The sequence below is a fragment of the Sinocyclocheilus grahami genome, unplaced genomic scaffold, assembly GCF_001515645.1.
Source record: "Sinocyclocheilus grahami isolate Dianchi unplaced genomic scaffold, SAMN03320097.WGS_v1.1 scaffold698.1, whole genome shotgun sequence".
Lineage (NCBI taxonomy): Eukaryota > Metazoa > Chordata > Actinopteri > Cypriniformes > Cyprinidae > Sinocyclocheilus > Sinocyclocheilus grahami.
Genome location: NW_015505877.1, coordinates 327,276 through 338,546, shown reverse-complemented (window position 1 = coordinate 338,546; position 11,271 = coordinate 327,276). Strand labels below are relative to the sequence as shown.

At 35.0% G+C, this 11,271-nt stretch overlaps 1 protein-coding gene across 2 annotated transcripts in view; it reads left to right on the top strand.

Annotated features, from left to right (window-relative positions):
• LOC107559778 (tight junction-associated protein 1-like) overlaps positions 1–11,271 on the top strand; it is a 58,150-nt gene that overhangs the window by 5,115 nt on the left and 41,764 nt on the right. For both annotated transcript variants that reach the window (XM_016243729.1, XM_016243730.1), the window contains exon 2: positions 9,467–9,526. The gene's annotated coding sequence lies outside the window, so the exon portion shown is untranslated. The remainder of the gene's footprint in view (positions 1–9,466; positions 9,527–11,271) is intronic.

Here is an 11,271-nt window from a genome sequence, read left to right as displayed (position 1 = left end):
GCAACCAGCACGGATCAGCTCTAGGCATGACGAAGCAGATATTGTCCTCTTTTGGAAGGCCAAACAAAGTAGTTTCGCTTTCACAACGAAACACACAGCGTCTTCACGACATGGCGGCGGCAACAACAACACTACAGTGAGAATAAAAGTTACGCCTTCTTTCTTTGCGTGAACATTTGGGCGGCGTTATCCAAATCTTCCCACATAGTGACATAGATATGTGGGGGCGTGTTAGAACGAGCCGTTTTAGGTAGACGTGGTTGAATCTTAACTTTTATAAAGAATATCTCTTTGGATTTGAGACTTTAGTCTTTCCAACTTTACAGATCTTCTTTGTGCACCAAGAGCTTGTAACACTCCAAAGAGAAAGGAAAAATTGAAATCGCATCATATGACCCCTTTAAAGTCACACCAGAGGTGTTCAGCTGGGATTAGGACTTGGCTTTATGCAGACCAGTCAAGTTCTTTCACACTGACAGAATCAATCATTTCTTTTTTAACCTTGCCTTATACACAGAGGCATTGTCGTGTTAGAATAGAAAAGGGTCCTCTCCAACTATTGGTAAAAATTAGAAGCACACAATTCCCTAGAACAGCATTATATTCTTAAACATTAAGATTTGTACTTGTGGAAATTACTAAAGTAGTCAAACCTTTTCATTAGAGGGGGGTGTCCCAATTCTTTTGGCAATGTAGTGTATGAATAATACTGATAATAGCCATATAGCTATTCAAAATATTTGTCTGCAATTTAATAATATTGAACCATTACTTTTGCTATTGCTTTTGACCATTAGGTATCAGTAACAGAATTCATTCAGAACCTAAAATAATAAATAGGATACCCCATAGCAGCATTTCCAGCAGTATCCAACGTTTCTCAATCATGATCTTACTCCGCTAAATGTGACTGTTAGCTTAACAGCTGTATTCTTTGTTTGCTAGCTACCTATGCACACACAGCATACAATGATAAAAATGTTCTACATTATGAACCTTAACCCAAAAACCTTTAGCTTCATACACTGTAGATAATTGTGACCCTGCCTGTGGAAACCCAGCTAAAGTATTTATAAAATATCTAAATATCTTAGCGGTGCCCCTGCTATTAACAAACTATTAACTAAGACTTTTGCCTCAAACTCCTAATTACTGCTTATTAGTAGTTAGGGTAGTTAAATTTAGGTATTGGGTAGGATTAAGGAATGTAGAATATGCTCACGCAGAATATGTGATTATAAGTACTAATAAACAGTCAATATGCTAGTTATATGCATGCTAATAAACAATTAGTTAAACTAAAGTGCTGCCACAAATTTCCTATCCTTTCTTTTTCTTGGAAATTTAAGGGAAAAAAATGGAATGAACAATAGGTGCAATAGGCTAACTAAACCTTTTAGATTTATTATGTTGCATGTTTACTATGTTACATGTTGTGATATAACATATATACACAAATTTTTTCCCGCCTGAAATTATCAGTATTATTATGGAAGTGTGTATTTGTTGATAAATGTCAGTGACCCTGCCTGTGGAAACCCAGCTAAAGTATTTATAAAATATCTAAATATCTTAGCGGTGCCCCTGCTATTAACAAACTATTAACTAAGACTTTTGCCTCAAACTCCTAATTACTGCTTATTAGTAGTTAGGGTAGTTAAATTTAGGTATTGGGTAGGATTAAGGAATGTAGAATATGCTCACGCAGAATATGTGATTATAAGTACTAATAAACAGTCAATATGCTAGTTATATGCATGCTAATAAACAATTAGTTAAACTAAAGTGCTGCCACAAATTTCCTATCCTTTCTTTTTCTTGGAAATTTAAGGGGAAAAAATGGAATGAACAATAGGTGCAATAGGCTAACTAAACCTTTTAGATTTACTATGTTGCATGTTTACTATGTTACATATTGTGATATAACATATATACACAAATTTTTCCCCCCCTGAAATTATCAGTATTATTATGGAAGTGTGTATTTGTTGATAAATGTCATGTGTATATATTAGGGTTTAGCTACTACCTCTAAATCAAATTAGATGTTTATTATGGAATAATGTGCACCGAAAAATCATGCACAATAACAAAAAACATGCATTAGTAATTGTGCCAATTTTGATTTCTTACTGACCAGTGTTATTTTAGTATTATTTATATGCTATTATAGTATTTGTTACTATTTTGAATTGGCTTTTATTTTTATATTTTTAGTTTCATTATAATTTTTACCTTTTAGTAATTTTTTAATAATTTTTCAGTTTTCATTTATTTAGATTTTAGTTTTAGTAATTTTAGTACTTCAGCTTAATTTCAGTTAGATTCCAAGGCAACATTTAATTTTCATTCCATTATATCAATTAACGCAAAACCATTTTTAATGCTTTTAGATTTGGTTAACGATAACAGCACTGATATTGGCTTTAATATTTTGGTTAATTTGATTCTGCTTTCAGCGCATAGAATTGTAGTACTATGACCAATCTGATATATTTGACCAATTTAAATCCATATCCACAGATTTCCTCACAAAATCAGCACAGAGAATGCAATTCAGGGTATTGTTATAGGACCTCTCATCATTTTATCATTGCTTTCAGCACCCTTAAGATTTGGGATACAAGGCAAATTGCTATTTTTCCCTTCTACACATTAATGTCGTTTAGTACTGAGGATCGCAGCAGTCGATGAACACATGTTTGCAAAGAAAGAATACAGGTTTTGCAAACCAAAGTGAATCATCATGTCTGCTGGCCTGATAAACCATCCCTGAATCATATTATCTGCTATCCATGTTTCCTGTTGTTTGCACAGTGATGGTGAAGACGTCGCTGAATCCTTGACTCATGTGTTGAGGTTTCATCCTGCCAACAAGGATTGGCAAACTCGTCTTGTTAATTTGGCTGGACTAATGTACAAATATTTTATTGTCAATTCCTGATACTGTTCATTCTGGTTAAAGTTTGGGGTTGCTAAGATTTTAAAAATATTTTAAGGAGAAGGCTACACCAAGGCCAATACAGTAAAAATAGCAATGCTGTAAAGTTCTATTTGACTATATTTTGAAATGTAATTCATTCCTGTTAAATGCTGAAAATTTAGCCTCATTGCTCCAGTCTTCAGTGTCACATGATCCTTCAGAAATCATTCTAATATCAGGGTTTGCTCAGGTGCTTGAAATTCTGGTTAAAGTTTGGGGTTGCTAAGATTTTAAAAGTATTTTAAGGAGAAGGCTACACCAAGGCCAATACAGTAAAAATAGCAATGCTGTAAAGTTCTATTTGACTATTTTAAAATGTAATTCATTCCTGTGTTAAATGCTGAAAATTTAGCCTCATTGCTCCAGTCTTCAGTGTCACATGATCCTTCAGAAATCATTCTAATATCAGGGTTTGCTCAGGTGCTTGAAATCCTTGAAAATGCTTGAATTTTAATGTAGTGTTTTCAAGGTTTGAAAATGAAAAGCACTTGGATTTTGAATAAAGTGCTTGAAACCGCTTGAAGTTGCAGTTGCATGTTACTGAATATTTCACTTTTTAGATATAAGAAGCCTAATTATTTTTGCCTTTTGCATAAAACGAAAAGAAATGCACTCGATTCTACGCGTGTGGCTGTACTGTGATCTGCCAGTTTTTTTTTTTTTAGATGTGCGCCCTCTGATGGAACAGATGATGGGAGGATGCCGCTTCAGTGAGTGTTGGCTTGAAAATAAAAAATCAGTTTCAAGTGATGGGGAAAATTCTTTGCTCGCTTTCTCTACATGATTTAATCCCTATTTGAATAACCGTTTTGGTTTTTCATGCTACTAAAATGACCAACGTGAAGAATGTCAAGAATATGACGTGCCATTTCCCCACACACAAAACATTCCTTAATGTATCCTATTAATCAACATTAATCATCAAAGGAGCATTTATGAGTGTGGCACACTGATCTATCATAGAGAAAACTTTTTGAATTTGAAGATCAGGGTAAATTGAACTTATTTTGTCTTCTGGGAAACATGTAAAGTATCTTCTGTAGATTCTGAGGGGCAGTACTAAATGAAAAAAAAAAGATATTTAGGCAAAATAAGAAAATGTACACATCTTCATTCGGTTCTTAATGCACTGTTTTTCCTTGTGGAGCATCAGTGAGTGTTTGAAACTTCTGTAATAGTTGTGTATAAGTCCCTCAGTTGTCCTCGGTGTGAAAAGATGGATCTCAAAATCATACAGTCATTGTTGGAAAGGCTTCAAATACACAAAAATGCTGAAAAACCAAAGAATTTGTGGGACCTGAAGGATTTTATCAACATTAATCATCAAAGGAGCATTTATGAGTGTGGCACACTGATCTATCATAGAGAAAACTTTTTGAATTTGAAGATCAGGGTAAATTGAACTTATTTTGTCTTCTGGGAAACATGTAAAGTATTTTCTGTAGATTCTGAGGGGCAGTACTAAATGAAAAAAAAAAAAAAAGATCTTTAGGCAAAATAAGAAAATGTACACATCTTCATTCGGTTCTTAATGCACTGTTTTTCCTTCTGGAGCATCAGTGAGTGTTTGAAACTTCTGTAATAGTTGTGTATAAGTCCCTCAGTTGTCCTCGGTGTGAAAAGATGGATCTCAAAATCATACAGTCATTGTTGGAAAGGCTTCAAATACACAAAAATGCTGAAAAACCAAAGAATTTGTGGGACCTGAAGGATTTTTCTGAAGAACAGTAGGCAGTTTAACTGTTCAGGACAAACAAGGGACTCGTGAACAACTATCACCAAAAAAAAAAAAACTATGGATCATCCAGGTAACAACACAGTATTAAGAATCAACCGTATGTAAACTTTTGAACGGGGTCGTTTTTATAAATTATTATTTGTTGTTATAAACTATTATTTTCTCTTGTGGGCTATATGTAAACATCTTTCATGTGAAATATCTTATTCAGGTCAATACTAAATTACAGATACTGCAAATTGTATGTGAAATTGACAACTGTGTGTGTGTGTGTGTGTGTGTATATATTAGTGTTGGGCGATATGGTCATTTTTCAAAAATCGTCATATCGCCAGCCTGTGAGATCGCCAATACAAGATATTATCGTGCGTGCGTGGGGGCAAGAGAGAGACTCTCTGTACTTATCATAGGCTATTTCATAACTATGTGGTGTTTTAAATCGCGCAGGCGCGCGCGAGAGAGCCTATGACATCACCAATAATCAAAATAATATACTTTCAAACATAGGCTATTGATAAACTAACATGTTAAATATAAAAATATTTAAAACGGCTATTTCATATATATTCGGATACAACAGTCATACATCGCTATTAGGACCGCACGTCCTGTGACAAGTTTGCCGCATCAGAGCACGGAAGTTATCGGTCTAAAACGTCTGCAGTCAATGGTGAAAATCAAAAGTAGATTTATTTTAAAGTTTATATTTAAAGGGGTCATATGATGCGATTTCAAGTTTTCCTTTCTCTTTGGAGTGTTACAAGCTGATTGTGAAGAGATAAGATCCCTGAAGTTGCAAAGACTAAAGTCTCAAAACCAAAGAGATATTCTTTATCAAAGTTAAGACTCTGCCGCGCCCCCCCTAAAATGGCTCGTTCTAACACGCCCCCACATATCTACCTCACTATGTGGAAATATTTGCATAATGCAGCCCAAATGTGCACGCAAAGAAAGAAGGCGTGGTTGGGGGGGGGTCACATCACATCACAGTCATACAGCGCTCAGGACCGCGCGCCCCATGATGAGCCCAACGCACCGCCATAGAAACAAGGATGAAATGCATTCTAACATAACTTTGGAGTTAAACTCAGTTAGTGAGGGCTCGGTTAAAGGGGTCCTATTATGCTCTTTTACAAAGTCTTGATTTTATTTTGGGGGTGTACTAGAACAGGCTCTCATACTAGGTTGTTCGAAAAACACATTATTTTTCACATATTTTACATTATTACAAGACCTCTCTCCCCAGTCTGGCATGAACGGCTCGAATAGTTCCTGTATCAAATGAAGGCCAGCCTTCTGAAATACGAAATATTCTGTGATTGGTTAGCTGGGCCAGTGTGTGCTGTGATTGGTTAGCTGGGCCAATGTGTGCTGTGATTGGTTAGCTGGGCCAATGTGTGCTGTGATTGGTTAGCTGCACCTGGTCGGGAAATGTCATGCCCCTTACCACTGCAGCTTCAGTGTAAATATTGCGTCAATATCAAATCAATTTGAGTGCAATTTAAACCCGGATGATTGTAATCACTCTAAGTTAGTCTGCCTTGTGAAAACTAGCGCGTCTCCAACATAGTGATAACACTCGTTGCCTTCTCTAGTGCAGCTCAACCAGGTCTCGTCCCATTCGTCGATATTTGTGATATCACAAATCCTGGAAAATATGCGTTGTAGTCCAAACGAGTCGTTCGTTGTAGTTTTTGAAAAGTGATTTCTGTTAAATAAAATATCTCCTTTTGAAGTGGACTTTGAGCTTTGTAACTTTCCAGATTTTTTTTATGCTCAAACAGCAACATTACAGACTAACTAAACTTGGAAAAGTGAAAAAGCATAATAGGACCCATTTCAAATATTGCACATATATAGGCCGTTCAGATTACTTGTTAAAATGCAATACCTTATAGCAGACGATGTACGTCTGGGTTTGTGGTTGGAGGCTCCTTCACCGGCTACAGGCTCTAATACTCATTTGCGCGAGTGTGAAATGTAACCATGATTACAAATGTGACATTGAGTTCAACATATCAACATAACAACATAACAATAAACAATAAGTTAATTAAGAGACTTACGTTTTAGACACCATATTGCTTGTGTTTGCTCTATTTCGCCAACAAAAATCATTCCGAATACAGCCACAGCGCTGTTTTGTATCTCTGAGCAACATGACGGTGTTTCATTCTTGAATGAATCAACCGTTTAAATGATTCGGTTCAATCGCAGTGACTCGCTTATTAACAGTTATTTGCTGCCAACTGCTGGTGGTTTTAATTTCACATTTCGGCTTTTTCTTTTTTTCTTTTTTCTTTTTCATGTTTTAAATCATTTCAAATATCAGTATTCAACGTTTTATGTTTAATATATCAAAACATTATTTATGCATTTGTAATTGCAGGTTAAATGCATTCATGTCTTGCATTAAATGAAATACACGTGTGTGAATGCATCTAAATGCCACTTCAGATGCAGCTTCTGTGTGGATTTAATTTGCTTGGTAACAGCCCAAATGTCTTATTATTCTAATTCCCTGATTAAATGTAAGAATTTGACTCAAAAGATAATGGATACTTTTAGAAAAAATGGCTTTATAAAGGTAAAAATGCAAAAATCAGTTTAAACTTATTGGAAAAGATTAATTTCTATCAGTATGAACTGACCACCACACAGAATATTAAAAACATTAGGCGTCAGCTGTCTTCGGCAGTCCTTAAGGTACCAGCACAATAACACACTCGGCTAAATATTGTCTAATTATCGTTATAGATAAAATCCCAGAAAATATCGAGATATCATTTTTTGTCAATATCGCACACCCCTACTGGTATATTTCAGAAATAACTACAAAGAAACCGCAAGTAACACTTAATGCTTACTGTTTTCTTGTAAAGCACAAGTCGTTACAGCTCCTTTAAGAAATTGAATGGGGTCAGTTGTGAATTCATATTTACTTTAAAGCTGCAGTCCGTAACTTTTTTTTTTTTGTGTTCAAAATTTATAAAAATTGATATATTAAGTGAGTACACCATGAATCCATTTTCCAAAACCATGTTTTTGGCTTGTCCTGAATCACTTACTAATAAGTGTTTATATTTGGACTGTTTTAGACTGGTTCGGGGAGGTACCGCTGCGGAGTAGCCCAGTACCTGCCTGATTCGTCATAGACATAAACAGAGAGAAGTAGCTCCGGCTACAATGTTCTTCCGCAAGACACACACGGTTCTGTTTATTAACCACTAGAGTGCCAGAAGTTACGCACTGCAGCTTTAATGAGCTGATTCCTTAGTGTTGGGCAGATGGGGAGACCAGTGCTGTTTGACCAGTTTACTTTTACACACCCTGTTATATACGGTAAAGTGCACATTGCTTGAATTCCTTTTGTGCGTACATTTGTTGTGACATTTGATAACACTTTTTTTTTTATTTTGTACTATGGTGCAGTGTCCTTAATCTAATCTTATCTTACTGCTTATTACCCTGAACACGTACCAGATATCATTCAAACTACAGTCGACTTTACCTTCTGTAATAAAATACTAAAATGCCCCTTTTTCAGTGCTCTGACACTCCATACAGTAATTGACTGTAATGACTAGAATGTCACAGTGTGTGTCTGCAGTGCAGGAGTTCATTATTCTGCCGAGGTAACTGTGAGGGAGGAGGTCTGTCGGATGCGACGGTAATGAGCAGCCTCTGTGTTAATTAGGCAAAGATAGAACAATTGCTTTGAGTTGTGACTGAATGAGGTGATTTCCGAGAAGGCCGTGTGTGAATGTGGTGACTGATATTATTAATATTAATATAACTTGTGATGTGTGTCTCACATGGTAGACAAAAAAACAGGAGTTCACTTGGAGTTTATACAGACAAAGTTTGTGAATTCATAAATCAGATGCTAATGTGATGTTTTATATTATACCATCCCGATGCTACTGTGTGTTATTTTTCACTGTTGAGTTGGAATCGTCATTATGTTTCAGAATACGAGCATGCAAATGTTTTAAATGGTTTTAAACCTCATTACGAAATTAGAGAAATGTGTTCATTGTGTTTCAATGAATCAGTGTAAAACTGATTTAATCACAGTAATGAAACACAAATACATTACTAGTGTGAAGTTCTTGTCCATTTTTATTGTTTGAGTAAATATATTTTAGAGAATACATTTTTACTATGTATTGGTGCATAAAGATAAAATAATATATCCGTTAATTCATCTTAGAAATTAAATGTCAATCTTCATTGTTTTTGAGAGAAAACGTGGAAAACATTTTAAACTGGATATTTGCTTTATTTGACATTTTTTGCAATAAATGATTTTAGTCTAATTGGCTGGATGGTCTGTTTGGTTGAAATATGGTTCACCTGACTGAAGGGAAAAAAAACTTTATTCATTTTAAAAGCAGTTACATAAAAAATTCAGATAAAGAGTTACTATTGATAAAAGGCTTAACAATATAATTGTTTATTTGTAACAGCCTCTCTACTCGTTTTGCATTTTACATTAATATTTCAACGGTCTGTTTTCAGTTATTCCTTGCATATTGTATTTTTTTGTTCTGTATAACCCCCTCGGGTATAAATACAATTTACTCTATTATTTACATGCATGTCAGGATTTTCTTACCAGATGACCTGGATTAGATTTACTTCTTGTCCTAGACGTTTTAGATGCTGATATTTATTTGAACCTCTTTCACTTCAGAGACTGAGACAAATCACATTTTAGTAACCCAAGCAAATGTGTTTTTCAGAGCGCTCAGGGCCTGAGGAGCTGTGAATGAGCACACTGCTGAAACCAACTCCAGTTTCAGGTATGAAAATAAAATGTTGTGTTTGTGCATCCTTGTCTTGCATAGCTGACAATCGGCCTCCAGAAATAGCTCTAATTGGAAAATGACATGCCTCTACTGAGCTCTGTTGTGATACAAAATTGTGTCTCATGATGTTCTCATACAGTCATCTTCAGTTCAGGCATGATGAAAGAGACGTTTGGCTGTTCTAGAACGAATTTTTCTTTTTTCTTCGCAAAGTTGATGTTTTTCCTTTTCCTGTGAACTCTTATCTGACTGTCTTTTACACGTTTTTCACGTTTCAAGTCATTGACCATTTACTTTTTCAATACATATTCCTGATCTTATTGCACTTTAAAAAAAAAAATACATATTCATAGTCTCATTGCACAGCTTATTAAATGAAAACGCATACAATTAAATTTAAACACATCTGTGCTAGTTTTATATTAATTAATATATTTTATTATATTTTTATACTGGTTATACTATAGCTGAATAATAATAAATATAAATAAATCAATATTATTAATCTCTTTTAATTACAATTAATTAAAATGACTTAATTTAGTACTATTTTAAATTGTTATTAATGTAGATTAATAATATTAATAATTATTATTGTATTATTGTTGCAGTGTTAATGTTGCTACAGAATTAAAGAATCATTTCATGTTTCGTGACTTTAAACCAGACAAGGCACAACAAGACCAGGGCCAAGAACAAATCCAAACACAACTCTAAAGAGCATGGGGTGACACATTCTGCTTGTCCTCTCTAAATAGCTAGATTTAAAGCTAGCTTGTATCTTCAGATATGCAGGTCATAGGGGAATTGAGAATGATCTCGGTCTGTAGCAGTGAGAGGAAGTGTGGGGGGCCAGGAATGGGCGGCACATTGGCTCAGTGGCCACTTAACAAAAATGCAGATTGCTAATTCTGAATGTCCTGCTGTCTTACTGAGTATCCAAACTTATGCAATACACTTACACTTTGTGGGAAATATTGAACTCCATTGTTTTTAAGCACGACAGGTAATGTCCAAATATGTCAGAAGCCACTTTTTTTTTTTTTTAACTTTTTGGTATCCATTAAAAATCCTAAACTGAAACAGCTGTTAAAGTAATTTAAAAAATACTTAATTTTTTTGTTTTATTTTATTTTTTTACACTGAATATGGGTTAAAACTACATACAAAATCAGCTTACAGTCTGAAATGCATCATAAAACATTTACTGGAACATAGTTATTACAGTCTGAATCTCTAACAAAGCCAGAATGGATTAAACTAGTAAGGATTATTCTGGTTTTAATTTAGCAACATGTACAGTGGGTATAGAAAATAATCGCCCCCCTTTAAAATAATCACATTTTGTTGCTTTGCAGCCTGAAATGAAGACAGACACAGTTTTTGTTTTATCCAGCTGTATTTACTCAGTGCAGCTTATAACATCCAAGTGAAAGATAGAACACCAACATGTCAGAAAAAAAAAATCAGAATCACCGAGTTGGAGAAAGGATCACCTCCTTGTGTCAGTATTTTGTTGAACCACCTTTTGCTTTAATTACAGCCTTTAGTCTGTTGGGATTTGTCTCCGTCTCTACTAACTTTGTACATCTAGACTTTGCAATATTTGCCCACTCTTCTGTGCAGAACTGCTCAAGTTCAGTTCAATTTGATGGTGAGCGTTTGTGGACCGCAGTCTTCAAGTCATTCCACAGATTTTCAATGGGGTTTAAGTCTGGGCTCTGACTAGGCCATGCAAG